We start from the raw sequence: 6,897 nt of genomic DNA, 5'->3' as shown, positions 1-6,897 counted from the left end.
AGACATCAATAAAACTGCTATCACCACACCTTTCGGCCCATTTGAGTCCCTACAAATTCCATTTGGATTACGGAATGTTGACCAATTTTTCCAAAGGTTTATCGATAACATAGTACGAGACTTAGATTTTGTTCACGTCTATATTGATTGGCTGCTAATCGCATCATCAAACGTAGATGAATATTATCGGCATCTAACACTCCTATTCCAGTTGCTATGTTAGCTCAGTCGAAATTTTAAAAAAATGCACTAAGTTTTGAATGTTATTAATTGAGAGATAAGCTCGGAGAATTGATATTCTTTTTTCGTTTTGTTGACAACTTTCTCAACAATTGTGACAGAAAAATAATAATATAATTTGTCATGTTTTCAGGATCTATACTACAGATGCCATATTCTGTAGTCGGATTTATTTAGTTTGTTTTAGATATCTGGTTCTCGATATTTACAGCATTCGATTAAAATAGTCATTAGATAAAATTGTCGTTAGTTATGATAAACTCAATCAATGTAATATCAACTGTTGTATTAGTTTTAAAAATCGGATAGTCCGTATTAACTGAAAAATGCAGAGCAAGTGAGAGAAATTTGATATTTGTTAATGAAATATCTCGTGACACACGAACGATTCCGTAGAACTCATTGCATAACCATCACACTAAGAAGTGATCTGCAAAAAGTTAAGACACTGCTCTTAAATAGCTAACATGTCATTTTACAACACAATTCCCTTAAACATCTTCCTGAGGTTAAGTCGTACAACATCACACCATGTGACTGAAACTAAATTATGAGAAATCAGGGATTAAGTCAGGAAGACATGGACGCTCTCACTTTACTAAACAATCCAGTTTTAGACCCGGAGCTCCATTAACATAAATTCCAAAGTTTTAGCATTACTTATTAAGTAAATAATTCAAGAAACTCCAGTATATCCATGCCGTGAACTCCCTCAGTGACTTCTTACAAGTCTGAATAGAGCAAAAAGACAAAAACATTCTCTTAACACTGTTGACAAAGAGTACAAGGGTATACGAGGGTGATAAGTAGATAATTATCACTAAGGAACAACGTTTTACTAAAATAAAACGGAAATAATGTTTAAACTCGCTCTTAAAGTGAACAAGCGGATGAAAACTAATTGTTAAGCAAAATTTAACCTTCAGGTATTAAATGTAAACGCTCTCAAACAACAGGATACTAATCTCAATTTTAGTAACGTAGATCAAAAGTAATCGGCTCACGTGGCCATAACTGAGGTACAGAAATCCAATATAACAAACCACATTAGACCGTTTAAAGCAAAACAAGGATGAAGAAAAGGAGTTCTTCTTTTATGTCCCTCAATACATAGCAAACATTCACTTCAGATTAATGTGGTGTTTGAATGAACCAATGATACCTTTGTACTTGTTGAATGCTCGATTTCGGATTCCAAATACAATACATTCGTTTGTGCTTGTGTCTCACTTCTTAATTCAATTGCGTTAATTCTGGGACTCTTAGTTCGTGCTATAATTCAAAACATTATATTAGCGTCGCGATGGAGCCTGCAATAGAAAAGTTAGATATTCATTCAACTCCTGAAGCTATTGAGGATTACTTGGAAAGGTTCGAAATCTGGAGCATGACCAAGAAAGATGTTAAAGGTGACAAAATTGTGGCACATTTTCTGACATTCATTGGGAGAGAAACGTACAGCTTATTAAAAACGTTGGCATATCCAGAAAAACCTATCTCACTCCCCTATGCAACTCTTAAAGAGCTATTATTAAGTTATGTAAAATGCACCAGTTTTGAATGCCGTGAAAGGGCGAAGTTTCATAAGATGGTTCGTCAAAATGACCAAAAGGCTCGGGAATTCATCCTTGAATTACAGAAACAAGCTCCCAAGTATAATTTCGGTGATCAACTTCATGTGCAACTGAGAGATCGATTAATTGCAGGAATTAACATACCGAGTTTGGAAAATGAGCTGTTAAAAATGCCAAACTGTTCCTTTCAAGATGCTAGGACTGCGTGTATTAACTACGAAGCAGTCAATGAACTTGATATCCAGTCGATGAAGATTTCTAATACTTTGCTTAGTCGTCGTGATCAACTACAATCTCAGGGTCAATCAAACTTGCGTTCATTTAACAGTGATTCCTATTCTCGTGTAAATATGAAAGGTGTTTCAACGAGGAATTACAAAGCAAATCACAAAGGTGAGATGAAGTTTGGTAAACGTTTATCATGTGGAAAGTTTCATGCTCGCAATTCATGTGTATTTCGTAATGCTAAATGTTTTAAATGTGGTAAGGTAGGACCCATTCAGTCTGTATGCAAAGCTACTGTCCATTTTGCTTCAAGCTGTACTAAATCTTGTAATTTAAATTTCAATAATTCGGATGTTTCTAGTGATCATTTATCTTTGTCTACTATTTCGAAAGGTAATGCTCATATTCAAAAACGACCATATACATCGCTTGGTTCACTTCATGACTTTATTCTGGACACAGGCAGTATATAGTCAATTATTTCATTCAAGTACTTGAAATCTTTAGATCCTAACGTTGTGGTACGACCCACTGAAGTATCAATATTGGGGATTACTGGACACAGACTGCCCATACGAGGATGTTGTGAACTGCTAATAAGAGATGATAATTCTTCATACATACCTTGTGAATTTTTAGTTAGCGAAACAGGACTGTCAATTTTGGGTTTAGAGAATTTGAAAAGGCTTAAGGTGGAGTTGTCATTCCTAGTTTCTAAAGAAAATTCAGATACTTTACTTAAAGATTTGATAGCTATGTGTGCTAAGTGCAGTGGAGGTATGAAAATTAAGCCTATAAAACTTCAAGTACAGGGTGATCCAGTCTTTCTTAAAAGACGAATAATTCCTTATGGTCTTCGAGAAGCAGTACGTAAGACATTAAACGACTTGTGTGCGAAAGGCATAATTGAACCAATTCAGTCTTCAGTATGGGGTACTCCTATCGCTACATCACTGAAGTCGGACGGCAAGACCCCTAGAATCTGTGGTGACTATAGATTAACTCTGAATTCCCGTTCGTTGAAGCAAACGTGCACGACGGTAGAAGCTGAAGATATTCTAAAGCGACTTCATGGTTCTAAAGTGTTCTCGAAAGTTGACCTAAAACATGCTTATCTTCAAATTCCTTTAGATGAATCTTCATCTATTTTGGCGACAATTAACACTCTTTTTGGTCTGTTCAAATACAATTTCCTTCCATTTGGTCTAAGTTGTTCTCCAGCCATATTTCAGGAAGTAATGAATAAAGTAGTTAGTGATCTTGAAGGTGTTGAAGTTTATCAAGATGATCTCATTGTTCATGGCTCTAATAAGGTAGTTCATGACCAGAGACTTATTGCTTTATTGCGTCGTTTAATTGACAAGAATATTACAGTGAATCCAAATAAGTGTTCGTTTTGTGTATCTAGTTTTGAATGCCTTGGATACCTAGTTGATGGTAATGGTTTTAGACCAGATATGAAACGACTAGCCCCACTAACTAATGCACCGTCTCCGAAAAATCTTACAGAATTACGTTCACTAGTGGGTGCTCTTCAATACTATTCCCGTTTTATTCCTAATTTTTCTTGTCGTGCAAATTGTTTATTTAATATTTTGACATCCAATTCATTCAAATGGAGTGAGGAACAAGAGTCATGCTTACGAAGTCTGCTGAAGTTTCTTCAAAGTGATGCTGTTCTTCGAACGTACTCCCCTAATGTACATTCTTTGCTTATTACTGATGCATCACCTGTGGGAATTGGTGCAGTTTTGGAACAGGAAGGTGGACCTGTTATTTGTGTTTCACGCAAACTTACTGTTACTGAACAAGGTTATTCACGGACTCAGCGAGAAGCATTAGCCGTGTTTTGGGCTGTTAAAAGAGTCCATAAATATTTATTCGGAAAGAAATTCACTATTGTTACTGATCATGAAGCTTTAAAGTTTATTTATCATCCCGAAAAATCCTTAGCACGTTCCTCAGCAGCTATGGTTCAGTGATGGAGTATTGCTTTGAGTGCATATGACTATACCGTTCAGCACAGAAGTGCCAAACAGATTCAACATGTTGATTACATTTCTCGACAGTCATTACAAGATAAACCTATTAATACTTCGGATTGTTTGTTAGTGCAACCTTTACCAGTGATACGTTCAGATCTCGTTAGAGAAACGCGTAGATATTTTGGATGTATACTCAGTGCTATAAGGAAAGGTTGGAATGCTAATTTGAAACGTAGATTTCCTATCTATTTTTCAAAGCGGGATGAGCTATCTACTACTCCTGGTGGTATTCTGTGTTTAAATGATCGTGTTGTCATTCCTCCTTCATTGCGTAGATCTGTTCTTGAAGATCTTCATAGTGGTCATTTAGGTGTTGAGAAAATGAAGTCCTTGGCAAGGCTCACATGCTGGTGGCCAGAGATAAATGCAGATATATGTCGTACGGCAAACAATTGTGAGAAATGTCATCAGTTGAAAAATCATCCTTCGAAGTGGGTACCATGGCCAGTATCGTCTGAGGCCTGGCAGAGGATTCATGCTGACTATTGTGGGCCATTTCTTGGTAAATACTACGCACTAGTAGTCATTGATTCCTTTTCAAAGTGGCCTGAAGTTTTTTTCACAACTTCACCAAATTCTGATTTCACAATACAAGCATTAAGAAAGGTGTTTAGTCGAGAAGGTGTTCCCTTGGTGTTGGTGACTGATAATGGCTCACATTTTGCTGCAGATGCAGTCACTACCTGGTTGAACGGTATAGGGTGCAAACATCTATTTACTGCTCCCAGACATCCGTGTTCTAATGGTCAGGCAGAGAATTTTGTTAGGACATTAAAGACTGCTATTGATTCTATAGCCCCCTCAACATTTAATGAGCTGGAGAGGGGAGTAGATACCTTTCTATTGCAATATAGAAATGCCAGACATACGGTGACGAAGGAGACTCCAGCGAAGCTATTGAAAGGAAGAATTCTTCGGTCGAATATGAGATGTTTGGAGTCTGCAGAAGTTACATACTATCGAGGAAATGATCTTCGACCATCTACGGGTATTGTTCTGAAGAATGTCGGAAAATCGATGGTGCAAATTCTAGACATCGATGACTTAAGTACACACAGTCGACATGTAGATCAAATACAATTTCAGGAACCAGGTGAGTCAGTTCCAATTTCGACTGTTAATTCTAATGCTAATGAGCATATTCTAGATAATACAGAATCCTTATCCAATACAATGTCAGACAGACTCAGGATGAATTTGAGAAGAAGACGTACGATTGATTACAAACACCTAGACTCCAATTTAAGCTGTGGCGGATGTGGTATTTGAATGAACCAATGATACCTTTGTACTTGTTGAATGCTCGATTTCGGATTCCAAATACAATACATTCGTTTGTGCTTGTGTCTCACTTCTTAATTCAATTGCGTTAATTCTGGGATTCCTAGTTCATAATACAATTCAAATAATTCAAAACATTATAATTACGTAGATGATGTGCTGTTTTACATATATAGGTAATTTGTTACCCATAACATAATAGCAAAAAATACTACCAAAACAAGGCTAGTAATCAGTCTCCAGGTTCATATGAAATGAAACAGTCGTCTTCAGTAAAATGGAACTATCATTGCTCCACATCACGATCAACCGAAGTCACTATATATAACATTGCAGTGTGACATTCGAATCCTAGGTTACATCACGGGTTGGATGGTGAGTGAGATTTCTCAAAGGCTGTCACATCTATTGAAACGAACGAAATTCTAACATTTGGTCCGAACACAAGATTTTCCAACCAATAAGCGTTCATTTGGTTGATGTTAAGTCTAAATCCTGTTTTTATCCGTTAAAGAAGCACGGTCTATCGATATAAACGTAATTTACAACCCATATAACAAAACGACCAAATTACAATTCAGGAACTGTAATTTTATTTTTAAACTACGAGCAATCTGTCTGAACATATTTTCTTCAACCCTTAGATTTTCGGGACAAAATTTGTGGAGTACTAAGCCAAAATAGTATGGTGGAGGTCAAAATTATAAACGAATTAGTTCAAAGCTTGAGTAAAATAAAGATATCCGTAAAACTGCGCAATTGTTGGTGTTCATAATAGCAGTTATCAGTCAGTTAGATACTTTCAGTTTCTTTTGTAATAGTTAGGCTGAGGTTGACGGAGACTCTTTGACTCGTTTGTGCTAAATTACAGAAAAACGGAAATCTTGTGCGTGATCACTTTGCGTTTGGTGCAAGAGGAAAGGAGCCAAACAACCATATAAAATACCTCTAAAGTTCATTTTACACCATACATTTGGAGCCTCTTGTGCTACAAAATAGCTTACTATCTGAAACAGTGGTCGATGAATATCCATTAATTAGCTAGAAACTAGTACTCGTACTCCCTACAAAGTGGAATCAAATATCTATTGGCAAGTATTCCATAGACAGATAGCTCATTCCAGCAGTAAGTCAAAGAGTAATAATGACTGACGGCTTCAGCCATAACCCTGAGCGCAGCCGAAAAAGATCTCATTGCCGATATGCCGGCACTATGCAATAAAACGATTAAAAAATAAGGGCACACCTTGGCCAGGTTCAAACAATAATGACCTTTTCAAGAAGATCGAGAAATTAAAGAGAAATGTAAATGAAATGAAAGTAGCATAAAACAAAACATTTTGTGGTGTTTTTCAAGGCATAAATTTCTATATACACCTTGCATTTTGGTTTTCCTCTTGTTGCCTAGTGTCAGTATTCTTCAAATTCGGCGACCATCTACCCGTAGAATAGTCCAGAATGGGCAACGTGCAAGGCAGTATCGCCTGTTATGTGATTTTGACAAAATATTAAATGGAAGTAGAAGACAATGG

The sequence above is a fragment of the Schistosoma haematobium genome, chromosome ZW, assembly GCF_000699445.3.
Source record: "Schistosoma haematobium chromosome ZW, whole genome shotgun sequence".
NCBI lineage: Eukaryota > Metazoa > Platyhelminthes > Trematoda > Strigeidida > Schistosomatidae > Schistosoma > Schistosoma haematobium.
This window is presented reverse-complemented; position numbering follows the sequence as displayed.